This window comes from Myxine glutinosa, chromosome 5, assembly GCF_964187855.1.
Source record: "Myxine glutinosa chromosome 5, kmMyxGlut1.1, whole genome shotgun sequence".
Taxonomy (NCBI): domain Eukaryota; kingdom Metazoa; phylum Chordata; class Myxini; order Myxiniformes; family Myxinidae; genus Myxine; species Myxine glutinosa.
Genome location: NC_136265.1, coordinates 192,153,011 through 192,180,545, shown reverse-complemented (window position 1 = coordinate 192,180,545; position 27,535 = coordinate 192,153,011).

Here is a 27,535-nt window from a genome sequence, read left to right as displayed (position 1 = left end):
CCGGCAGGGTCAATTTGAGGGGGGTCCTGATGACCCGGCCGAAGCGACCCCTGGCGGGTCGTGGGAGGGGGTCCGGTGAGGTGGTGGGCGGTCGAGTGGGGGGCACCGTGGACGGGGGGCGGCCACGCCGCGGCGGAAGGGCCACCCGTGGTGGGTGGTCGACGTCCACGTGCGCCGGCTTGAGGCAGTCCACCGCAATCCGGTCCGACCTGCCGCCGATGTCGATGACGAACGACTTGTCGTCCCGTCGCAGCACCCGGAAGGGCCCGTCGTACGGCGGCTGGAGTGGCCACCGATGTGCGTCGTGACGCACAAAAACATACTCCGCTGTGCGGAGTGCTGGGGGGACGTAGGACTGGGGGTCACCGTGGTGGGATGTTGGCACGGGGGCAAACCGTCGGGCGGCCTCCTGGAGGTCCGAGCGCTGGTGAGCTGCGGACCAGGGACTGGTAGCGTCGGGCACGAATTCGCCCGGGACGCGTAGCGCCTGGCCATAGACAAGCTCGGCGGTGGATGCCTGGAGGTCCTCCTTGGGGGCCGTGCGGAGGCCCAAAAGGACCCACGGCAGCCGGTCGGCCCAACCGCCGTGTTGAAGGCCGGCCATGAGCGCGGCCTTCATGGAGCGGTGGAATCGCTCGCACAACCCGTTTGCTTGGGGGTGGTAGGCCGTAGTATGGTGGAGCTTGACCCCCAGGTTGCGGGCGACCGCGCCCCACAGCTCGGAGGTGAACTGTGGTCCGCGGTCTGACGAGATGCCCGCCGGTGCGCCGAAGCGGGCGACCCAGGTGGCGATGAACGCCTGCGCCACGTCGGCGGTGGTGGTGGAGACGAGGGGAACGGCCTCCGGCCACCTGGTGGTCCTGTCCACCATGGTGAGCAGGTGTGTGAACCCCCGTGACGGGGGAAGGGGGCCCACCAGATCCACGTTGACGTGGTCGAAACGTCGTTCGGGCACGGTGAAAGGTGCCAGCGGGGCCTGGGTGTGTCGGTGGACCTTGGCCCGTTGGCAGGCCGTGCAGGTGCTGGTCCAATCGCGGACGTCCCGACGAAGGCCGTGCCAGACGAAACGCGCCGACACCAGCTTCTGGGAAGCTTTCCGGCCCGGGTGGGAAAGGCCGTGGAGGGAGGCGAAGATGCGGCGTTGCCAGGTGACGGGCACGATGGGGCGAGGCTGGCCTTGGGAGACGTCGCAGAGCAGGACAGTGTCCGCGCAGGGGATGTCGGCCAGGCGGAGGCCCGTGTCCGCCGCCCGGAGGGCTTGCACCGTGGTGTCGGTGGTTTGGTCCGCCGCCATAAGCGCAAAATCCACGCCCAGGTGGACCGCGTTCGCGCTGGCCCGGGAAAGACAGTCGGCCACGGCGTTGTTTTTGCCGGCGACGTGCCGGATGTCCGTGGTAAACTCCGACACGGCGGAGAGGTGGCGCTGTTGGCGGGCCGACCATGGCTCCGTGACCTTGGCCATGGCGTAAACCAACGGCTTGTGGTCGACGAACGCCGTGAAAGGTCGGCCCTCCAGGAGGTGGCGGAAATGGCGGACGGCCAGGTGTAGACCGAGGAGCTCCCGGTCAAACGTGCTGTATTTGAGCTCGTTCGGCCGGAGCTGCCGGCTGAAAAAAGCGAGTGGCTGCCAAACCCCGTTCACCCATTGCTCATGTACGGCGCCCACTGCGTAGTCGGAGGCATCCGTGGTGAGGGCGATGGGAGCGTTGAGCACCGGGTGAGCGAGCAGTGTTGCGTCGGCGAGGGCCCGCTTTGAGCGTTGGAAGGCCGCATCCATTGCTGCGGACCAGGCGATGTCGTGCTTGGCCGGCTTGCCCCGGAGGGCTTCGTAGAGGGGCCGCATGAGTTGAGCAGCGCGGGGCACGAAGCGGTGATAAAAATTCACCATTCCCAGGAATTCCTGCAGGGCCTTTATGGTGTGGGGACGCGGGAACGTGGTGATGGCCTCGACCTTGGTTGGCAGCAGCACGGCCCCGTTCTTGGTGATGTGGTGGCCCAAAAAATCAACGGCCGTCGTGCTGAAGTGGCATTTGGCCGGGTTGACGATGAGGCCGTGCTCGCTGAGGCACCCGAACAGTGTTCGGAGGTGGAGGAGGTGCTCGGCCCGGGACGTGCTGGCGACGAGGATGTCGTCCAGGTAAACGAAAAGGAACGGCAGGTCACGCAGCACGCCGTCCATCAAGCGCTGGAACGCCTGAGCCGCGTTCTTGAGACCAAACGGCATCCGCAAGAATTCGAATAAGCCGAACGGCGTGATGACTGCCGTTTTAGGGACGTCGGCCGCCCTGACAGGTACCTGGTGATATCCCCGTATGAGATCAATTTTCGAAAAAATGACCCGTCCCGCCAGACGGGCGGAGAAGTCTTGGATATGCGGGATCGGGTACCTGTCGGGGGTGGTAGCGTCATTGAGACGGCGGTAGTCGCCACACGGGCACCATCCACCCCCCGGCTTGGGCACGATGTGCAGTGGCGAGGCCCACGCGCTATCGGAGCGCCGCACGATGCCGAGGTGCTCCAACGCGTCGAATTCGGCCTTCGCTACGGCGAGCTTGGCTGGGTCGAGGCGGCGGGCCCTGGCGTAGACCGGCGGGCCCGTGGTTGGTATGTGGTGCTCGATCCCATGCCGTACTGCGACGGCCGAAAACGTCGGCCGCGTGAGGGCCGGGAACTCCGTGAGCAGGCGAGCAAACTCGTTCGCCGCCGGGACGGTGCATGCCAGCTCGGTCGGCGCGGAGCTGCTCAATGTGCATACCAGGGAGCTGAAGGTTTCGGCGTTGATTAAACGACGCCGTTGGACGTCCACCAGCAGTCCGTGTGCGCAGAGGAAGTCGGCGCCTAGCAGAGCCATGGGCACGTTTGCGGTTACAAACGTCCAAGCAAAGCGTTGGCCGCCGAAGCAGAGGGTGACGTTGCGCGACCCGAAGGTGCGGATGGTCGATCCGTTGGCCGCAACCAAGGAGGGGCCGCAAACCGCGGATTGCCTGTCCTGGTCAGAGGCGGGTATGACGCTCAGTTGGGCGCCGGTGTCGCACAGGAAGCGCCGTCCGGACGCTTTATCCGTGATGAACAGTAAGTTGCCCGTGTGGCCGGCGCTCATGGCTGGTAATGAACGCCGGCCCGGCCGTTTCCCGGCCTGCCGAAGGTGCACGGGGGTCGGCATGTCCGGGCCTTCTGTCCGAACCTGGCATGATAGTAACACCACGCTTGGTCAGGTGGAGGCCCCGGTCGTCGTGCTGGAGGTGGTCGGCTCGGTGTAGCGGCCGCCAATTGCGTCGGCAGTTCGGCCGTCGACCGTGCCGGGTGCTCGGGCGCCATGGGTGTTGCGTCGGACGGCGGTGGGTCCCATGTCGCCGCTGCGACGCGCTGCCCTGCGGCGGAGATCTTGTCGGCTTCTCTGGCAAGGGCCCGGGGATCTGTGATCGTCGTGCTTGCCAGGGCGAGGCGTACCGGGTTAGGCAGCTGACGGAGGAACAGCTCCCGGAACAGGAATGCCGGAGAGTGCTCGCCGAGCAGTGAAAGCATGTAGTCCATTCGCTCGGAAGGGCGCGTGTCGCCGAGCTCAGGCAGTTCGAGCAGGCGCCGTGCGCGTTCCGCCGATGGGAGGGCGAAAGCATCGAGGAGAAGCTTCTTAATCGCGCCGTATTTGTCAGCAGCTGGCGGGCTCTCGAGGAGGCTCAGGGCGCGAGCCGCGGTAGCCGAACCGAGCGCAGCTACCACATGGTGGAAGCGGGTGTCGTCGGCCGTGATGCCTCGCAGGGCGAACAGGGACTCCGCCTGTGCGAACCAAACCGCCGCGTGAGCCTCCCAGAAGGTAGGCAGTTTAAGGGCGACTGCCGTGTCCATGTTGGTAGGTCACCAATGAAGGAGCTGGGGCTCCCACGTCGATCGGAAGAATGGACGCGACAAAAAGCTGGAATTCATCCGAGTTGCTTTAATCAAATCAAACACTCAGGCACTCTGAAAACCCGTTTATCGGGCAGCAATATATATACCTATTATCCCGGAGGGTTTGCCCAGTCCCGGCGCCAGGGGGCGTGGCCCAGCGTCCTGGCTGCGGCCTGGCAAGTTGAGGGCGAGCCTGCCCGGGCATGCCCGGGCATGCCCGGGCGTCCCGACCGAGGCCTGGCAAGTTGAGCGCGGGCCTGCCCGGGCGTCCTGGACGAGCCCGGCATGGTGATCGCTCCGCGTCCTTGATAGGTGCAAGGCGATTGTGAAAACCCAGCGGCAGCCGCTACAAGGAAATCTTTAACCTATGATCCATTTCCTGTATTATACATTGAAATAATTGTGAGAATATTGATAAAACTGTAACAATAATTACTATACAACGTCACAGGCTCAAGAAGTGGAGACTTCTGCTGTGCTGTTTCTCCGTGGATGATCCAACTCAACAAGTCAATCCATTCTATCTCATCCTCAATCTTACCCTAAGTACACATTACGGAGAACCACAACTTCCCTAAGTCACATCAATAAATATGTCAAACATCAACTCATTGGAACATATTTCCTCATTGCGGTTACATAGAAATCACGAGGAGAAACCACTCCACCAGTCCAATCTAACTACAGTATCTACCTTACAGATGGTGAAGTAACAAACATGACACAAACAACTAGAAGGGCACTCGGTAGAGTGCACACCTCCACCTGGCGAACAGGTTATGTTTTGTATCCCAATGATAGGCCGGATCTGGATTCCGACCTGAACCAAAATCAAATCAGCTTGTTCTTCTCACCAAACCAACTCATCCACCAAGTTTAGTCATAACTCGTCCATAACTTTTTCAAATATCATGATATCTTTCGCTTTTCACCCGATCACTCAATGGTGAACAATCACTTAAAAATCAAATAATTCTCGTATCCGAATCCATATTCAGATCTTCCCCAAAATCGAATCGATTCCTCTTTGTCGCACACACCACCTGTCCACCAAGTTTCGTCCAAATCCGTCCACAACTTTGAGATATCCTGCTATGTATTGTTTTTGGCCCGAACTATACCAATGGTGAAGAATCACTTTAAAAATCCACTAGCCGGATCCGAATCCAGATCGTCACCAAAATCGAATCATTTCGTCCTCATCACATACACTACCTGTCGAACAAATTTCGTCCGAATCCGTCCAAAACCTTTTCAGAGATCTTGTTCACAGACAGACAGACAGACAGGGGTGAAAACATAACCTCCATCCACCTTTGGTGGTGGAGGTAATGAAAGATTACCTTTAAACCCGTGGATATCCTTTACCTGAGGATGCCCAACAAAGGCCTGAGATTGTTGTTGTTTTTTGTATTCAATTTTGGGGCTTATGGACGATCCGACCTTTTCATTTCGCTCCGAGGTTGCCTTGAGGGCAATTATAGTCAAAACACAACACAAGTTCCATATAAATGTTTCCGGATGATAAAGAGTTCCCGCAACAATAAGTTATCATCACAATTTGAAATGACTGCAGGTGTCGAACAAGGTTGCATGCTGTCTCCATTACTGTTTTCAGTGGTGTTGGACTGGGTGTTGCAGAAAACAATTCGGCAGAGAAGGAACAGATGCCTTGGAGGAACCAATTTTAACAGTGAGACGCTTGATGAACTCTGCTTTGAGATGATGTCTGCCCGATGTCAAAGGAGATAGGGTCAAAAAGGATACACGACAGGATATCTCAAAAAGTTGAGGGCGGATTTGGACGGACCTCGTGGACATGTTGTGCGTGTGTGACAAGGAAGAATCGATTAAAGTTTGGTCAAGATCTGAATATGGATTCGGATATGAGAATTATTTACTTTTTAAGTGATTCTTCACCATTGGAAGATCGGACTAAACCCAACATGCAGCAGGATATCTCAATAAAGTTATGGATGGATTTGGACGAAACTTGTTGGACCTGTTGTGTCAACGTCGTGTGTTAAGTAGAGTTAGGGATTAAAGAGTAGCGCCCCTGTGTGTCTCACCTGGTCAGCCAAACCTTTGTCCCTTATGGCAATGCACACCTGCAGACACCATAGATAGGTCCCTAGCGCAACACTAAATGATTCCCTTCCCCTGACATTACCTCGGAAGGTTGTAAACCTGGTGCGTTATAGCGTTTGCCTGGGAATTTCTGTCGCTCAAAAGTGAAGCTAGTTTCTGTCACTCATTTCTGTCGCTCATTTCTGTCGCTCATTTCTGTCGCTCATTTCTGTCGCTCAGATGTGTAAACATGACGTCATCAAATCTATATTTATAGGATAGGTTATAGGAGATATATATGTTATAGGATAGGAATATAGGACCCAAATGACCCAGAGGACCCAAATGACCCAGAGGACCCAAATGACCCAGAGGACCCAAATGACCCAGAGGACCCAAATGACCCAGAGGACCCAAATGACCCAGAGGACCCAAATGACCCAGAGGACCCAAATGACCCAGAGGACCCAAATGACCCAGAGGACCCAAATGACCCAGAGGACCCAAATGACCCAGAGGACCCAATTGACCCAGAGGACCCAAATGACCCAGAGGACCCAAATGACCCAGAGGACCCAGAGGACCCAGAGGACCCAAATGACCCAGAGGACCCAGAGGACCCAGAGGACCCAGAGGACCCAAATGACCCAAATGACCCAGAGGACCCAGAGGACCCAGAGGACCCAAATGACCCAGAGGACCCAAATGACCCAGAGGACCCAAATGCCCCAGAGGACCCAAATGACCCAGAGGACCCAAATGACCCAGAGGACCCAAATGACCCAGAGGACCCAAATGACCCAGAGGACCCAAATGACCCAGAGGACCCAAATGACCCAGAGGACCCAAATGTCCCAGAGGACCAAAATGACCCAGAGGACCCAAATGACCCAGAGGACCCAAATGTCCCAGAGGACCCAAATGACCCAGAGGACCCAAATGACCCAGAGGACCCAAATGACCCAGAGGACCCAAATGACCCAGAGGACCCAAATGACCCAGAGGACCCAAATGACCCAGAGGACCCAAATGACCCAGAGGACCCAAATGACCCAGAGGACCCAAATGACCCAGAGGACCCAAATGACCCAAATGACCCAGAGGACCCAGAGGACCCAGAGGACCCAAATGACCCAGAGGACCCAAATGACCCAGAGGACCCAAATGCCCCAGAGGACCCAAATGACCCAGAGGACCCAAATGACCCAGAGGACCCAAATGACCCAGAGGACCCAAATGACCCAGAGGACCCAAATGACCCAGAGGACCCAAATGACCCAGAGGACCCAAATGTCCCAGAGGACCAAAATGACCCAGAGGACCCAAATGACCCAGAGGACCCAAATGTCCCAGAGGACCCAAATGACCCAGAGGACCCAAATGACCCAGAGGACCCAAATGACCCAGAGGACCCAAATGACCCAGAGGACCCAAATGACCCAGAGGACCCAAATGACCCAGAGGACCCAAATGACCCAGAGGACCGAAATGACCCAGAGGACCCAAATGACCCAGAGGACCCAAATGACCCAGAGGACCCAAATGACCCAGAGGACCCAAATGACCCAGAGGACCCAAAGGACCCAGAGGACCCAAATGACCCAGAGGACCCAGAGGACCCAGAGGACCCAGAGGACCCAAATGACCCAAATGACCCAGAGGACCCAGAGGACCCAGAGGACCCAAATGACCCAGAGGACCCAAATGACCCAGAGGACCCAAATGCCCCAGAGGACCCAAATGACCCAGAGGACCCAAATGACCCAGAGGACCCAAATGACCCAGAGGACCCAAATGACCCAGAGGACCCAAATGACCCAGAGGACCCAAATGTCCCAGAGGACCCAAATGACCCAGAGGACCCAAATGACCCAGAGGACCCAAATGTCCCAGAGGACCCAAATGACCCAGAGGACCCAAATGACCCAGAGGACCCAAATGACCCAGAGGACCCAAATGACCCAGAGGACCCAAATGACCCAGAGGACCCAAATGACCCAGAGGACCCAAATGACCCAGAGGACCCAAATGACCCAGAGGACCCAAATGACCCAGAGGACCCAAATGACCCAGAGGACCCAAATGACCCAGAGGACCCAAATGACCCAGAGGACCCAAATGACCCAGAGGACCCAAATGACCCAGAGGACCCAAATGACCCAGAGGACCCAAATGACCCAGAGGACCAAAATGACCCAGAGGACCCAAATGACCCAGAGGACCAAAATGACCCAGAGGACCCAAATGACCCAGAGGACCCAAATGACCCAGAGGACCCAAATGACCCAGAGGACCCAAATGACCCAGAGGACCCAAATGCCCCAGAGGACCCAAATGACCCAGAGGACCAAAATGACCCAGAGGACCCAAATGACCCAGAGGACCCAAATGACCCAGAGGACCCAAATGACCCAGAGGACCCAAATGACCCAGAGGACCCAAATGACCCAGAGGACCCAAATGACCCAGAGGACCCAAATGACCCAGAGGACCCAAATGACCCAGAGGACCCAAATGACCCAGAGGACCCAAATGACCCAGAGGACCCAAATGACCCAGAGGACCCAAATGACCCAGAGGACCCAAATGACCCAGAGGACCCAAATGACCCAGAGGACCCAAATGCCCCAGAGGACCCAGAGGACCCAGAGGACCCAGAGGACCCAGAGGACCCAAATGACCCAGAGGACCCAAATGACCCAGAGGACCCAAATGCCCCAGAGGACCCAGAGGACCCAAATGACCCAGAGGACCCAAATGACCCAGAGGACCCAAATGACCCAGAGGACCCAAATGACCCAGAGGACCCAAATGACCCAGAGGACCCAAATGACCCAGAGGACCCAAATGACCCAGAGGACCCAAATGACCCAGAGGACCCAAATGACCCAGAGGACCCAAATGACCCAGAGGACCCAAATGACCCAGAGGACCCAAATGACCCAGAGGACCCAAATGACCCAGAGGACCCAAATGACCCAGAGGACCCAAATGACCCAGAGGACCCAAAGGTCCAATCTTGACCCGAGATGATAATTATGCTACATCATAATTTCCATGTGCCAACCTGGGCGGAATCCAAGTGGATTCACTTGACTTGTTTATAGGATAGGTTATAGGAGATATATATGTTATAGGATAGGAATATAGGACCCAAATGACCCAGAGGACCCAAATGACCCAGAGGACCCAAATGACCCAGAGGACCCAAATGACCCAGAGGACCCAAATGACCCAGAGGACCCAAATGACCCAGAGGACCCAAATGACCCAGAGGACCCAAATGACCCAGAGGACCCAAATGACCCAGAGGACCCAAATGACCCAGAGGACCCAAATGACCCAGAGGACCCAAATGATCCAGAGGACCCAAATGACCCAGAGGACCCAGAGGACCCAGAGGACCCAAATGACCCAGAGGACCCAGTGGACCCAGAGGACCCAAATGACCCAAATGACCCAGAGGACCCAGAGGACCCAGAGGACCCAAATGACCCAGAGGACCCAAATGACCCAGAGGACCCAAATGCCCCAGAGGACCCAAATGACCCAGAGGACCCAAATGACCCAGAGGACCCAAATGACCCAGAGGACCCAAATGACCCAGAGGACCCAAATGACCCAGAGGACCCAAATGACCCAGAGGACCCAAATGACCCAGAGGACCCAAATGACCCAGAGGACCCAAATGCCCCAGAGGACCCAGAGGACCCAAATGACCCAGAGGACCCAAATGACCCAGAGGACCCAAATGACCCAGAGGACCCAAATGACCCAGAGGACTCAAATGACCCAGAGGACCCAAATGACCCAGAGGACCCAAATGACCCAGAGGACCCAAATGACCCAGAGGACCCAAATGACCCAGAGGACCCAAATGACCCAGAGGACCCAAATGACCCAGAGGACCCAAATGACCCAGAGGACCCAAATGACCCAGAGGACCCAAATGACCCAGAGGACCCAAATGACCCAGAGGACCCAAATGACCCAGAGGACCCAAATGACCCAGAGGACCCAAATGACCCAGAGGACCCAAATGACCCAGAGGACCCAAATGACCCAGAGGACCCAAATGACCCAGAGGACCCAAATGACCCAGAGGACCAAAATGACCCAGAGGACCCAAATGACCCAGAGGACCCAAATGACCCAGAGGACCCAAATGACCCAGAGGACCCAAATGACCCAGAGGACCCAAATGACCCAGAGGACCCAAATGACCCAGAGGACCCAAATGACCCAGAGGACCCAAATGACCCAGAGGACCCAAATGACCCAGAGGACCCAAATGACCCAGATGACCCAAATGCCCCAGAGGACCCAAATGCCCCAGAGGACCCAAAGGACCCAGAGGACCCAGAGGACCCAGAGGACCCAGAGGACCCAGAGGACCCAAATAACCCAGAGGACCCAGAGGACCCAGAGGACCCAAATGACCCAGAGGACCCAAATGACCCAGAGGACGCAAATGCCCCAGAGGACCCAGAGGACCCAAATGACCCAGAGGACCCAAATGACCCAGAGGACCCAAATGACCCAGAGGACCCAAATGACCTAGAGGACCCAAATGACCCAGAGGACCCAAATGACCCAGAGGACCCAAATGACCCAGAGGACCCAAATGACCCAGAGGACCCAAATGACCCAGAGGACCCAAATGACCCAGAGGACCCAAATGACCCAGAGGACCCAAATGACCCAGAGGACCCAAATGACCCAGAGGACCCAAATGACCCAGAGGACCCAAATGACCCAGAGGACCCAAATGACCCAGAGGACCCAAATGACCCAGAGGACCCAAATGACCCAGAGGACCCAAATGACCCAGAGGACCCAAATGACCCAGAGGACCCAAATGACCCAGAGGACCCAAAGGTCCAATCTTGACCCGAGATGATAATTATGCTACATCATAATTTCCATGTTCCAACCTGGGCGGAATCCAAGTGGATTCACTTGACTTGTTTATACTAGGGCATGCCCATACGTGGGTGCAATGCCCGTACGTGGGTACGTAGGTACGTGGGTGCGAGTACGGTGACAATCCCCCCCCTCTATTTACATGAAATGGTTTGGTCCATGAAATGGTTTGGTCCATTCTCAACGCCAAAGCGAACGGCGAACGCTTTACATGAAATGGTTTGGTCCATGAAATGTTTTGGTCCATTCGCAACACCAAAGCGAACGGCGAACGGCTTGCGAGTACAGTGACAATCCCCCCCCTCTATTTACATGAAATGGTTTTAATTAGTTTTAAAACATAGTTTAACGCCAACATAGCGGCAACATAGTTTGCCAACGTGAAATAAATGAATACGCTCTCAAATGTGCCGTCCGAGGCAGAGTGTGTTCGCCACGTTCGGCACACGCGATAACTCGCTGCTCTCTGATTGGTTGAATCGTTTTTTGGACATAGCTCGGTAAGTACTTGTCCGATTAATATGAAACCTTGAAAAGGCACATCCTCGGGTCCCCAGCAATATACCTGGCAAGTTTAAAGTATATCGGACCCGTGGTTGTCGAGAAACAGCGGTCACAGACAAACATACAAACACACATACACACATACACACATACACACATACAGAGATTAATGGAATTTTATATATATATATATATATATATATATATATATATATATATATATATATATATTAGACTTCCCCGCTAATAACTCCCCAAGAACACTACGGTGGAGAAGTGAAAATCCCAGAGTTTTTACGGTGTAGCCCATAGGGCAAAGCCGTCTAGAACAGTGTTTGTCTGTCCGTATGTATGTATGTGTCCCCTCAAACGTATACCATTCAGAGCTGAGGATCTGGTCACATGACAGGGTGATGTGATTACGTTTGATGTCATTACGGTGGTATGGCGGCTGACTCTCCACACACCGCTATTTTGATTCCAATTTCGTTCAGGCCAAACATATTGTCGAACCTGTCATATATCACAATCGCCATGCTCTCCCTCCACGTTTTTCATTCAGTGTGAAGCACAAACAAACCGATTGTTAAAATGATCATCAAATATCGAAAGCATCGGCATTACTGGTCTTCCAACAATACAGTACGTATAGGCCTTAGGCTTCATGCCTCACCTTCGGACAAATTAAGCCCAGGTTTTTTAATACAGTAGTGTATCGTTTCAGTAGTATCGTTTTCATAATAATAAAAATAATGATAATATCGTAAATATAGCCATAACACTTTAAACCCAATGTCGTGAATACAAATTAATGGATTGAGGCGATGTATGGTTCATGAATCGATGATAAGCTGTGTAACCACGGAAGTAAGGAATTAGCCTCGGTTTTTTTAAATAGTAATATCATTTTCGTAATTATGATAACGTAACGTTAATATTGTTATGTTTGTAGGGGGTAGTGATAACTTAGAACCAGGTCGATTTGCATAAAATCGCATGCTCCGTATGTCACGGTGAAGAAGAAGAACCACCATGTAATAAGTACTTGTTTAGCCCGGATGTCGTGTAAGCTGTATCTTCGTTCCCATCACGCGGGGTGGGATCATGTTAATTAGTTTAGGGATTATGTTAATTAATCCCCTGTGTGTCGTGGCCTCTGTAGTTTGTTCCTTTGTTCCTTATGACAACGCACTAGACACTAGCCAAAATCGCCCATTATATTACCCGAATTAACTATAAACTAACCAGAAATCATGAATCAAACAATACCGCTGGTGCCATAGCCACTACATCACCAGAAGGACAGGTAGGCCGAGAGCCACGCCCAGAATAACGGTGATTGGGCGGAGGGAGTTGATTGGCACAAGCCCGGTTAAGATGGGATTTGCTGGTAGGAGGAAAGCTGGACTACAAAGAGGTGGCACACGCTGATTGGTGAAGCAGGCACGGGTGACGTCAGAGCCTGGTCGATAAAGGAACACGCAGGCTGACATTTTCTCTTCTTCTTGGTTTTTTCGGTTCTGCATCAATAGTTGGAGCGGCGGACATTTTCCCTTCTCGGTTTGGGTCTGGTAGTGAGCGGTTGTGGGCTGGCATATTCTCTTCCTTCCCTCTGGCTCGCTCTTGCCTTCTCGTTTTTGGAACTCATAGTGGGCGGCCGTGTTCCGAGATCTTGTGAGTGGTCGAGAAGAGGCGAAAGAGCCGTAAAAGGAGAGCTGCGGTTTTTTTTCCAAGCAAGAACAACGAGCGCTGCTTACTCGCTGCAGCGTGATGAAGCCAGGAGTGAACAGCAGCGTGACGAAGCCAGGAGTGAGCGGCAGCGTGATGAGGCCAGGAGTGAGCAGATGTGCGGTGAGGCCTAGTAGCTCGCGAACGAGGGGACCCTGCTCCCTTGTTCCCACCAAGAACGGAACCGCATCCAGACTGCGCGCTCGGGACCTGGACGATTCCTGACGAGCCGCACCGGTCAAGCTGAGCTAAGTGCAATTAAATAACACGTTTTTATTTTACAGTTATATTTCCCATTGTCCGTATTTGATTCTATGTGTGGGAGTGCTCCATTTAGGAATTTTATTATTCCCGTGTTTTGTTTTGTTACCGGCATTCTTCAATAGAGCCGGTATTTTTGTACAGTCCATTTTCGTGTTGTTTGAGTTAATTTATACAGGAGTGAAGACGTCGGGTGGAGGCCGTCCAGGTAAGTTCGTCATCCCCCTTTTCCCTCGCCTGTAACAAATACCGTCATCATTGGATTGAACGCCTTGGAGTAAAGCTCATTTGGTCATCCGTGCTACCATACGGTGTTCATCAAGGGTAGTCACACAACACATTATAGTAAATGTAATCGTAACACTAATCCCTTCATAGTGACTGCAAAGTTACTGGAGGTTACAATATATCTCCGATATATTGAAGTTGGTTCAGATTTGTGTCCGGCCATCACACTACATCATTACGTCTATGATGTCATTACGTCTCTCTTCAACTAAAGTGTCAAAAAAGCCCATCTACGCCGCTGTTAGACTTTCGGTCTTGTTTTTATAAAACAAATTTTTTCAAGAATAGTGCTTTATTTATCTGACTTAGTTCATATGTTTAACAAAAATGGATTCAGTGATGTCATAACTGTGTCGGCCCAAAGTAACCCAAAGTTAGTATGAGTATTGTACACCGCTCCTTTCCTATGCCATCTCCAGGCACTGCATAACGTCATTGCCAGGCACCGAAGGGGGATCGGCAATGACGCACGCTGAAAGGGAGTACTCAGTTTTCACTCTGGTTGTTTGTTTGTTTTCTTGCTTGTTTGTTTGTCCGGGCGATATCTCAGCCATCCTTTGAGCTTGGAAGCTGAAATTTAAGCACAATAGTGAGCAAGTACTTTGTCAAAAACGTTATTTTTGTTTTTGGATTAATCAATTAATTGATGAGTTACTTAATTATTATCGATTAATTAAGTACTGATACATTTCCTTTCTCTTCTGACCATAATTATCTGAGGCACCTTTTGAGTTAGGAAGCTGATATTTGGACATGCCAATGACCAAGTGATTTGGCTGCAAAGGCTATTTTTGATTTATTGATTAATCAATTAATCAATTAATCTATTAATTGTTTAATTATTCGATTAATGGCTATTTTTTTTTAAGTTACAGATTCGGATGAAATGGTGGTGGTTTATGTGTTATATGAGCCAATTGATTAATTATTTAATTTTTTATGATTATCATTTATTTATTTTCATTCTTATTTATTTATTTATTTATTTCCTCATCTGGGCAATATCTCAGGCAACTTTTGAGCTCAGAAGCTGATATTTGGACATGACAATTACCAAGTGATTTGGCTGTAAAGGGTATTTTTGATTTATTGATTAATTAATTAATAGATTAATTATTTAATTATTCGATTAATGACTTATTTAATTATTTTTTTAAGTTAAAGATTCGGATGAAATGGTGGTGGTTTACGTATTATATTAGCCAATTGATTAACTTTTTTATGATTATTATTTATTTATTTTCATTATTAATCATTTATTTATTTTCTTTCTCATCTGGGCAATATCTCAGGCACCTTTTGAGCTCGGAAGCTAATATTTGGACATGACAGTGACCAGGTGATATGGCTATAAAGGATATTTTTGATTTATTGATTAATCATTTAATCGATTAATTATTTATTGATTAATCAATTCATTATTTTATTTTTTATTAATGACTTATTTAATTAAATTTCTAAAAGATACATCTTCGGATGAAGCACTAGTGGTTTAGTTATGATATTAGCCAATTGATACAGACAATATTTGATGATAATCTTTTATTGATTTTAATTTGCAATTAATCCATCAATTATTGTACACCTCTCCCTCCCAACGCAGTCTCTATGAGCTGCACTGCGGTATTGCCGGGCGCCTGAGGCGCCCCGGCAATGCCTCGCTGTAGGATATTTAATTATTTGGCATGGGGGTGGTGTACTTTGAATATATCTGTACTTATGTTTATTATGTTTTAAAACTGTTACTTAATTGTCAAAACTCTTTTTTTCTTGTCTCTGATTCCTTAGATTATTGTTTATTTCACCATTTCTCTTCCACTATTTTATCTTTTTTTTTACATTTAACTTCATATAATGTATTTAATTTTTGATATCTGTGTATTGTTTGGGGGAACATCATTCTTTCATTATTATTTATCTCTAATATAAACATTACCCAACTGATGGTATGTTCATTGTGATATTATTTGTGGTGTATTTTGATTATTTTGTCAAAAATGTTTTGATTATTTTGATTATTTGATTTTGATCTTGTGGTGAATCTCTCTGTTTTTATATTAGGATGTAATTCACGTGTAATTCGGCATGCTGTCATGATACGTGGAACTGAATAAACCTTTTTGAATGTAATATAATTGAAAATAAGGAAATTAGATTTGAGAATAAAATTTATCTCAAAGCAAAACGTTTGAAGAATAAATGTTTGTTTTTATAAAATGAAAGGCCCAGGATTGGAATTAGGAACAGACTTCAGCTGGTTGCCGCGCAGACTCAGATGTGTTAACTTCGTGAGTTTATCAAATACTCCACTGGGTAAAGACTGAAGCTGGTTATTGTACAGCCACAGTTCCTTGAGTTGGGTCAGTTTATCAAATACTCCACTGAGTAAAAGTCTGCAGCTCATTTTCCTTCCCTGAGGTTCAGATATATTAGTTACCCTGCGCTCGCTAAGCGAAAAGCAGGGTTATGCATTCGGTTCCGTACGTGTGGCATATGTGTGTCTGCATTTTAAAAATTCATTTTCTCGGCAACCGTTGGTCCAATTGTCACAAAAGTTTACCATAGGAGCGCCTCCGCCTGTAGGAAGTTTTTATTCATAGTTATGACATCATACGTCACGTTGTCACGTGGACACCATCTTGGAAAAAAGTAACACCTCTATATCTCCCAAACAGCTCAATAGAAAAATTTTCAACAAGGCTCATTGTCAAGTACTTCCCATGGAGAATAAGATATGTTAATGATGATGTCATCGCTACCTTCATTATGACGTCATAATTCGACAAGTATAACGTTTGCTTTTATCAGTATTAATTTTTTTTTTCTGTAGTTCTTGGTCCGATTGAGACAAAATTTTCACCAAAGGAGCGCCTCCTCCTAGAGAACATTTCAATGATAAATATGTCGTCATAGGTCACGTGGTATAGGTGCCATCTTTGAAAAACAAAAAAGCGTTGCACCTCTATATCTCCAAAATCGCTCCATGGAAAAACTTGAAATGTGGCGCATTGTAAAGAACTCCATATGGGGAATAAGTGTTAACAATGACAACATTCGTGCCTTAATTATAAAGTCATAATTTGATCGGGAAAACGCTTAGTCTGATCAGTTTCAAATTTCTTGAGCGTAATCTACGCAACAATTATATTAGAGAATATCAACTTATGATGCCATCACGATCGTGGTCTGGCAGCCATATTGGATCAAGGGGGAAAAAACCTTCAAAAACAGAAGAGATGGCTCGCCCAAGTTAACCACAGGGTAAATATTGTTACGTTTGTGGGGGTAGATGGAGGAATCCCAAAGTAAAGATAGGATTGTAGAGTTATAGCTTGGACCGTGGATGCGTAGGAGACATCTAGATGTATTAAAGTAGGGAAACTGGAGCTTAAGATTGTTTTTGTGTCTTCACACGAGGGGTGAAGCTGTGTTGACTAGTTAGGGATTAAGGTTAGTTCTCCCAAGTACGTGATATTCCCTCTGTGATCTTGTCCCTACGTTTTTACAACTACAACCAGGCCAGCCATGCAAAGCCTCCATTAAACAACAATAACCGTCCACTGCATGCTGACATAGCCCGAAAACTGCCGATCGGACTAAGCTCCGCCTCCAAAAGAGCAGAGCTGGGAGGGCACGCCCCCGAAGTTCATGATTGGTTGAGAGGAAGGTAGGGTGATTTCAAAGCTCTTTGCAGTTGGTCAGGGCGATGTCAGAGCAAGATGCTTCAAGAGGAAGAACAGCATGTCTCACGCTCTCTCTCTTGGTGTGGGTTTTTGGAGGAGGAAGGCGGCGCCATTGTGTTGTTCTGGAGCTTGGAGTTTGGGGTACATTTTTGAAGAGAGTGGGGAGCTCTTGGCTGCATGGGCAGCATTGTGAGATGTTGTTTTGGCTGTGGTGCTCTTCAGAGGCAGAGAAGGCCACGAGCAAAGCGAAGGAGGCTGTCCTGTCTGCTTGCCTCATGCCGGTGGCTACTTTGGGCATAGCGCAGCCACTATCTTGTGCCTGGTTCCCGCCGGAGGGACATCGAGCAATGGGCCTCGTCCCCAGGTGCAAACCTCACAAAGAAACTCGTGAGCCCATAGCTAAGTGACTGCACCATAAAAAGGGAACATTTATTTTAGTTTGTCTTTCGCCTTGTATGTATTTGAGTCCATATGTGGAGGTACTGGGAAAAGGATGAATGAGATGTTACAGGAATGGCTGAACACTTGGGATAACATCAAGAGAGATGTTGCTCGAGTCCAACAGAGTCTGCAAGACGAGGTGAGTCAGTCCGTTAAGCTTCCCCAGGCCGAGATTAAGGTGACCCAGGGGACCCTCAGCATGAGCCACAATTGGGCACCGGAGGCTCCAAAATTGAATACCCAGCTGGGGGGGGGGGCGGTGGGTGTTTTGGCCCTGGGCTGGTTTCAGACACGGAGGAGTCGGGGAGAGGGGCCTTGGAAAAAACCATTCCCCTTGTTCATTTTGATGGGTCAGGGAGCTTCGAGGCTTTCCTAACACAATTTGAATGCGTGTCCCAGCTCAATGGATGGGGGGAGCGGGAACGCATTGGGAATATGGTGGCGACACTGCAGGGCCAGCCGAAGACGTTTTAAATGTGGCCCTAGAGGGAATATTGACCAGTAAAGGCATTTGCGACGCCTTCAACCATAGGTTTGGGAAGGGTGCAAGGTGCGACCTGGTCCAGGCACAGCTGCTTTATCGTAAAATACAACCTGGTGAAATGCTGCAGGAGCTGGCCCAGGATATTTACCAATGTGTGAGGATTGCGAAAAGGGACCTACCAGCACAGGCGTGGGATAAGCTGGCAAGAGAGAAATTTATGGCGGCTCTTCCTGACCCCGAGGTCCGAACTCTGGTGGAGTTGCAGGACCCGGCCACAGTGCAACGAGCAGCTGCATGCGCGGTGAGACTGACCTTTTTAACGAGGTCAAACCTCACACCAGAGAGGTCATCTGTGGCGGTACGCAGGTGGAGATACAGGACCAGGAAGAGAAGCAGGAAGAATCGGGCATTAACCGAAAACGGAATGCTGAGGGGGATCAGCTGGCAGCTGTCAAAATTGATGAGGGCTAAATTTGCAGTGGGTGAGTCACAGCAGTGTGGTCCAGGTTTGCCATCAGGATGACCTGATCTTCGTCGGCTTGGCCCGGGAGTAAGGGGTGCTCCGGCTGAGATTTTGAGGGGTCCATTCATGGGGACTTGTTTTAGGTGTGCGAGAAGAGGAAACTCACAGCGGTATTGTCGGGAACCACCAAGGCACCAACCTCCCAACAGGCTTCACAGCCCAGAGAGGAGAGGACCTCCTGAAGGACCACCGGATCCGGGGAGAGGGTCACCACCGAGGGTTGGTCTGACCACTGTAGGCTGTTTGGGAAACTAGAATGAGCCGAGCATACGGGGCCATGCTCTGCTGACAAGTGTGTGGAGAAGCGCCCTCCTTTGGTGAAAATAGTGAATTGTGGAAAAATTGGCACGGGTAATTTGAGGGTTAAATGTAAAATTGAGGGTGAGTTTTCTGAGGCCATGTTGGAAACTGAGGCCAGTGACACCATTATTAATCCAATTGTGTTCGACTAAAGTGTTGGAGGCCGGGGCAAAATTGATAGATTAGCAAAACCCAGTGTTCAACTGGCTACGGGGACAACGGCTCCCTCCTTCCCACCTCGCCCCCCTTTAGGACCCTATTTTTTTTAATGCAGGGAACAAACGTTGGTATGTCATGGGTGGTGAATGGAATGTTGTGGTCAAGTTTCATCATAAACAATTAACATATGTTATTTTAGGATTTCTTTCGTATTTCATTTGATTATTGTCGTGCGACTCTCGGTTAACACCAGAAGGTCGCAGATAGGCCTAAACGGTTTATTCGGAGGCAACAACCAAACACGGATTTTACTATGTCGCACGGGAGGAAGAAGGAAAATGGAAGCTGTGCAAAAAGCTTACCTTGTGCGCCGACTGCAGCTTCGATTCTGCAAGGAAATTAATTCAACTGGGCACAGGTTTAACAGGGAATGGAAAATAATAGCCGGCGAAGCCAGTGTTGTGAATGAACGTGTACGTATTATGTTGAAAAGCCATATTTTGCTGGATCCCTTGAGAATTTCGAAGTTTTGACGCACCAAATCGCTCCATTGAGGCCGCCATCTTGCGGATGCGGACGTATGCATAAACATTTGCGAAAAAGTTCAATAGGAGTTTGTTTCACCCGTCTTTGTTTGATTCACAATCATACGCACCTCTAATTTGTAATTAAAATACTTTAAGACCAACCTCGTTCCCCGGGCCCGCATGGGCCCTGGTTATCTTCAACGAAAATCGTCACCAAACACCGGAACCAATGAGATTCGAGCAAATGAAAAAATATTTCAAAAAAGCTTATTACCGCGTTTCGGAGGCTGAAAACGGCGTCAAATATTCTAAAATTGACGAAGAATAATTTTTTTGAAATCTCGCGGCCGTAGGGGTTAGTTTTTCATGGCCGGAAATATCCGAAGTTGAGACAGAATTCACCGAATTAATCAAGAAGGAAATTTTATAAATTTTAATCTCATCCAGAATGCAAATGGTGTAATTTTGAACTAGGTACGGTACCGACTACCCCTACCTATTACCAACTACCTAGTGCCGGATTAAGCCTCCGCTGGCCCGAAGGCACATTTTGAAATTTTAGAGAATTCCCTGAACAATTTAAATTAGATCTCGGGCTCATGGAAATGGACCCCAGACAAAAGATGACCTGATTCATGAACAAAATATTTAATACAAAAAAAGACAAGTATTTAATGTGAAAAGAAACTACTTTCAAACTAGTTTAGTCTATACAATTTTCAGTGTATGAATATATGCATGACAAAATAATAATAAAAATTGACGAAAACTGCTTGTCCATTTTTGTGGCCCGATTTTTTGGCTGGCCCTAAGGCACATGCCTTGTCTGCCTAATGGTTAATCCGGCAATGCAACTACCTAACCTACTGATGCCATAGTGATGGGTAAAATAGTGGCAAGGGGCTTTGGCTTCGCCAGCTCATTGTGGCTTTGCAGTCGGGTACTAGTACAAGGGTTCATTGCAAAGAAAATCAGGACAGAAAAAAACATGCGCGGGTAATAAATATCCTTATCGGGACGTCCCCACACGACAGATTTCAGAAACGAGACACATGAATATGAATTAATAAAAAGAAAAACGTCCGTATGTAATTATAAAATGTTCTGCGGATGCAGCCTTAGCTCGTCTGTCGTCTTGCGTCCCCAAGCTCCGCCGCACACCACGAGGCCCCTTGCTCCAGCACCACAGCAATGTGAAGGCCTGAGCCAATGCCCACTCCGTTCGCACACGAGGCCCCAAAGCAGGAAAAGCACCGCGCGTCCAACGCAGTCTAGCGGCTCCAAGCGAGGTCGATCTTCATACAAGATTGGCCTGCCATGTCCCAGTCAGCTCTCCTGAAGCAAACGTGCAAGACGCAAGCGAACTCCACTCGGGGTATGACTCAACTCAACTCGGGCTGCGCAAGATGAAGAAGAGCTGCAATAGCGAGCTATGCAAAATAAGAACCGGATGTGCTCTCTCCACACCAACTCACTCGGCGCAAGACTTATACGAACCTCAGAGAGAAAATGGCGTTCGGCCCTTCCTTAAATAACCTTTTCGGTGACGTCAGCCTTGGCACGTTACCAACCAGTGACTTCCACCGAACCTTCCAGCTTCGCGCCTCTTGCACTCGTTGGCTGGAGGTTCGCGCGCAGCGCGCCGACCAATCACAGGACCGTAGCGTGGCGATAGCTCGCAGCATGTAGCGTGGTGATAGCACGTAGCGTGTAGCGTGATGATAGCGCGTGGCACTCAATGTGGTTAGGCCTGTCGGAGGTGTAATTGGCGGCGGCCATCATCGGCGGTGCCCCGGCCTGGTTTCCTTCCAAAGTCATGTCAGGGGAAGGGAATCATTTAGTGTTGCGCTAGGGACCTATCTATGGTGTCTACAGGTGTGCATTGCCATAAGGGACAAAGGTTTGGCTGACCAGGTAAGACACACAGGGGCGCTACTCTTTAATCCCTAACTCTACTTAACACACGAACATCCTGGTATGCTCACAGGTATACTCTTACCCGACAAAACGCCTACACATGAAACTTATTACAAGGTAGATTCCTTACCGCGACAGACGAAGCACGTTACCTACACAGATCTATCTGGCTCTACATATCACTACCCTACTGACATAACATTATATTGGTTGAAGTTTTCTCCGGTTATTAAAAAACAAACATCATTATTGGGGAACGTTTACCTTTAGTAGTTCAGGCCAAACAAATGAAAATATGTGAAATTAAAGGTTATTTATTCGAGACTCGAATATCAACAGAGATTAAGGAAGACACTTCAGCTGGTTGTTAAACATAGTGAGATACGTTACCTTGGTGAGTTTATCAAACACTCCATTGGGAAGAGACTGCAGCTGGTTGCTGTTCAGCCACAGCTTTGTCAGTTGTGTTAGTTTATCAAACACTCCATTGGGAAGAGACTGAAGCTGGTTCAGTAGTTTTATGACCTCCCCCACCAAAGGTGGACGGAAGTTGTTTTCACCCCTGTTTGTCTGTCTGCTTGTTTGTCTGCGAGCAGGATATTTCAAAAAGTTGTGGATGGATTATGTAATGCCAGTACTTGTAAAGGAGATGCCAAAAAGTGAGGCTCAGATCCAATCTGTTTTAATGCGGACAACGAACAGAACTCGGCCAAGATGGAGACTCGACCCGGGCCGGATGTGTAAGAGCATGACCCGGAAGCGCGATAGTGCCCCCTGCACGTACCTATCAATACAGGCCAGACTGGCGTAGGGTTACCACATTTGATTTTCAAAAAAAGAGGACAAAAAATAAATAATCAAGTACAGATACATTCAAAGTACAACGGCCCCAGGTAAAATAAATAAATAACATAATTATCCTCCAGCGTGTGGCATTGCTGGGGCACCTGAGCATATCTAAACCACCACCATTTCATCTGAACCTGTCACTTTCTGAAAATTAAATAATTAACTATTCAAAAACATGAATCAATTAATTGATTAATAAATAAATAAGTAATCGATTTATAAATAAGTAATCAGATATAGATTAATCAATAAATGAAAAATACCCTTTATAGCCAAATCACGGTCATTGTGTCCAAATATCAGCTTCTTCGCTCAAAAGGTGCTTGAGATAATGCCCAGATGGGAAAGGAAATAAATAGTACTTAATTAATCAACAATAATGAGGTGAAGAATCAATCAACTGATTAATAAAAAAGAGAAAATACCGTTTTTGCCAAAGCACGTTGTCACTATTGTGCCGAAATTTCAGCTTCCTTGTTAAAAGGATGGCCGAGATATCACCCGGACCAACAAACAAGAAAACAAACAAACAAGAAATATGTCGTGCATCGCAGATACTTGCGAAATCACTAAAATAAATTGTTGGCCGATGATGACCTAAAAAATAATTGGTGGTTGAATTCAGTGACCTGGTATGTAAATCCTCTTAAGATTTCAAGTCAATCAGATGAAAATTGAGGATTTTAGAAATCTGGCCTATGCTGACCTTTTGGCCTATGTTGACCTTTTGGCCTATGTTGACCTCAAAAATACTTGGTGGTAAAATAATAATGTCATAATGGATATATTAGGGACAGCATTTCAAGATGTTATTCCAAAGGTAGAAATATAAGGAAATCTTAGAGCCATCCAATGTCCCGATCTCGACCTGCCGGCACGTCTCAACAAAAAGTGGTCGCCATGACGACCCTTCCTATCGGGCTGCCCGCTCCGCCTAGTGGAGCCCGGACGCGGCCGTTCCAAGCGAGGCACAGCGTGGATCGCGTACGGCGGTCCTTTCGAACCCGCCGTGGCTCGGATCCCCGCTGGTTCTCGCGGCACGCGAAGCCCGGCACGCACCGAGGGCCCGATTCGGCTATAAGTCGTTCTAACCTCTAACCCGGTTACCGTCGATGCCTCACCTGCATGCTCACATGCATACGCTAGCCCTTTCTTGCCCATACATCCAGCTGTTCCCATGCTCCTCGTCGTACCTTCTCTAACACACCCAGGTACACTCATTCCACTCACAGCCTTGGTCACACACCTGACCACCGAACACTTTGGCACACATTCGTTGGTCGCACACCTCACCAACACACCTCTTCGCGCCCCTTCCTCGGTCACCTCCTCTGTGACAATCACAGGTGTGCTTTCACTCGCACACCCAACCACGTGCCTCACGACCAATTCCAGCGTGCATTCCCACACACGCTCTACCATTCCAGGTGTGCATCCTTTCTCACCTGTCACAACCAACTCACGCTCCGTGTCACTCTTACTACTCTCACCTCCACTCTTGACAGCGCACTCACCCTTACTCTCGACAGCGCACTCTTTCCTCATGCACCTGTCCGTTACACACCTTTCTCGCGCACACTCTCCCGTTACACCCTCTGTAACACTCACCACAGGTGTACACTCTTCCTTACTTTTGACAGCGCACTCTTTCCCCATGCACCTGTCCGTCACACATCTTTGTCGCACACCCTCTCCCGTTACATCCTCTGTAACACTCACCACAGGCATGCATTCTCCCTTTACACCCTCCGTAACACTCCTCACTACGCGCTTCCATGTGCTCCCTCGCACACGCGCTACGACCGACTCACTCTCGACAGCACCCTCACTCCTTGGCACGCACTTTTTCCTCACACACCCCAGAGTCGGACTTTCTCGCACACCTCCTTTTTCGCACACCAGACCTGTCGCACACTTCACCAACGGCCTCTCACGAACACCCGGGTCCATCTCGACCCCCAAGCTTCTTAAATCACCTGGCGCATCATACGCACGACCATATTGGTCACCACTTACACCGGGTCCTCTTTCTCTTCGCTTCTCCTCCATCACCTGCGAATCCCTCATCCGGTTAATGAGCACATCATCACGATCCGAACACAGACTTTGGACCAATTCTTTTACTTCCTCTTTTATCTCTTTCTTATCCCCTCTCCGTCGCTTCTTAATTTCGCTCACCCCTTCTTCCACTTCTTCTAATTTCTGCTTCACCTCTTTTATTTCCCGGTGCGTCTCCTCAAGCTCGTCCTCTAAGGCCACCTTGACCGTTTCTATGTGCGTCCTCACCTCCCGCTCTTTAACCTCCATCACCTCTACCACCTTGTTCATTTTCCTCGTCAGGTCCTCATGTACCGTCTGACACTCTTTTTTAATTACCCCTACGTCCTTTTTCATCTCCTTCTGTGTCGATTTTAAACCCTCTATTACCGCTGTGTTCTTCTTTACCTGGTCCCCCAACTCCTTTTGTCCCACTGTCAGTTGTTCTACTCCCAGCGTCAACTCCTCTATACCACCTTGCAATTTTACAGTCCCCTTTCTCACCTCCTTCTCCATGCGCTCCTTACAGTGCCTCACCTCCTCGCGCACTCCTCCGACCTCCTCACTCACACCTCTTCTGATCTCCTCTCCCATCACTTGCATCTCCTGCCCAGATGCCACCCTCATCTGCTCCATTTCCTCCCTGTGAGCATCCAATTTAGTTTCTACCCCCATTCTGACCCCCTCTATCTGCTGCCCCATTTTTTAAACTTCCCTTTCTGCTTGGTTCCTCATGTCCCTCAATTTGCCTTCCATACTGTTTTCTAACCCCTCTAACCCCTTTTGCATCCCTTCCATTTGATTCTCTTGAGCGGCCATTCTGTTTTCTACCCCCATTAACCCATGTTTCACCCCTTCTATCCCATTGTCTAACTCCTCTAATTTCTTGTCTAATCCCTCACCGGTACCCCTCGCTTCGTCCCTCATTACCCCCAATTGCTCACTCTGAGCCCTCATTTGCTCACTCTGAGCATCCATCCGGTTCCCCATTCCTAAAATTTGGTTTCTCATCCCCCTGTTCTCTTCCCTCTCCTCATCCGCCTTGACCATGAAGGCCTGCATCTGCTGCATGAATAGGCCCCAGTTCATTGGTGCTGCGGCCGCTGCTACGGTCACGGGCGCGGCAAAATTTGGTGCCGCTACCCCCACGTGCGCGAGGACGCCACTTTGCGCGCCTGAAGCCTCATGCGCGAGGACGCCATTTTGCGAACCTGCCGCCCTCACTGCTTCGCTCTCCTCTTGTCCCTCAATTTGGTCCTGGATCGACCCTGCCTCACTCTCCTCTACCGGAACCCAGCCGTCTTGATCCGCCATAGCGCGACTTTCAAAATTCGGGTTTTTATTTTAAAACAAAACAAATTTCACACTGCTTGTAATTTTGAGCGCGTTAAGCGCGCTTCGGGTCCAATCTCACTCCTCGACACCAATTGTTACGGACACGGCTTAAGATGTTATGATGGGCCGAGCGGAATGGCCGCCGTGTTCGCACAGTTTACCCGATTACCCCCAACTCACCCGATTCCACTCGAACGTTGGCCAAATCGCGCTACGCTAAATCAATGAAGGAAAGGACACAACGACTGGGATAAATGAAACGACGCAAGGGGTACAGTTCTCAAGACCTCCGGAGGAGGATATAATTAGTGGGGGAGAAAAGGGGTAGATTACAAGGCAATGAGGTAAAGACACAGAAGAGATAGGCACTTAGACACAATCTTATCTATCCCAGACAGACCACAGACAAACGGAACAAGACTGACTTACACAGGGATTGATGGCAGGGAAGGACAGGCAGTCACTAGCACAAGGTGCACCTTGGCTCAGGGGCAGAATCAAACACGGTCCGGTCCAGAGATGCGGGGAGGTATTGCAGCGCTCGGAGGTGGCGTCCTTCTCTCTCCCAGCTCAGGGCGCATCTCACGTCACCTCCCTCTTCCTGCGCATGCTCAGCGGGGAGTGACACGCCCTCGGCTCGTTGGCTCCGCCCCAGATGGGATCGGTCCGCCGCTTCTATTGGGTGCAGGGGTTACCGGGCTCCGCCCTTGACGAGGAGCTGACAGCGAGCCCCTACTTGGTAACCCCGTCGAGCACATGCTCGATGGCGGCTCGTTGGAAAGGCATGGTGCCCTCCCAACACCCCCCACCAACCAAGCCGGAGTGAGGACGCACACTGCCCGCGCCGCCGCCGCTGTTGTTGTTGTTGCTGTTGCTGTTGTTGTTGCTGAACCATGAGGAAGAGCTGCGGGGAGGTATTGGGAGGTCCTAAACTTCCTAACGGTGCCATACAATCACATTCTGGTGCAACGAAGAGTCACAATTAATGGAAACGAGTCCTTAACTGACATAGACTAAGAATAACTAGCAAGATGTCCTATAGTTGTCTACGTGAGATGCGGTGGACCTGGATGCGACATTTAATGGGGGAAATAGGGGGAGGTCGGGTCTACAGAGTGTTGTTTACAGAAAATGGGACTAGGGAATGGGGGATTGGGGATAGTTGGGAAGTATGGAGGAAATAGGGGAATATTTACAAGCGGATATGGATGGATGTAAATCCCATATCCGCAACAATATTTATATATATATATATATATGTATATATGTATATATATATATATATATGTATATATATATATATATGTATGTATATATATATATATATATATATATATATATATATATATATATATATATATATACATATATATATATATATGTATATATATATATATATATATATATGTATATATGTATATATGTCAGGTCGCAGATTTGATACTGCTTAATGCTCTGTTATAGATGTCGTTTGACTAATATGTTATGTTATAAATGCTGTTTAAAAATGCTATTTCATAAAGTTAATAAAAGGTTGCCGCTTTGCTATAGTTTAAAATGAGAAAATACTCGCTTCATCCGTGCTGAACAGATGGCCTCGTTGGATACGTGCGCCCCTTGA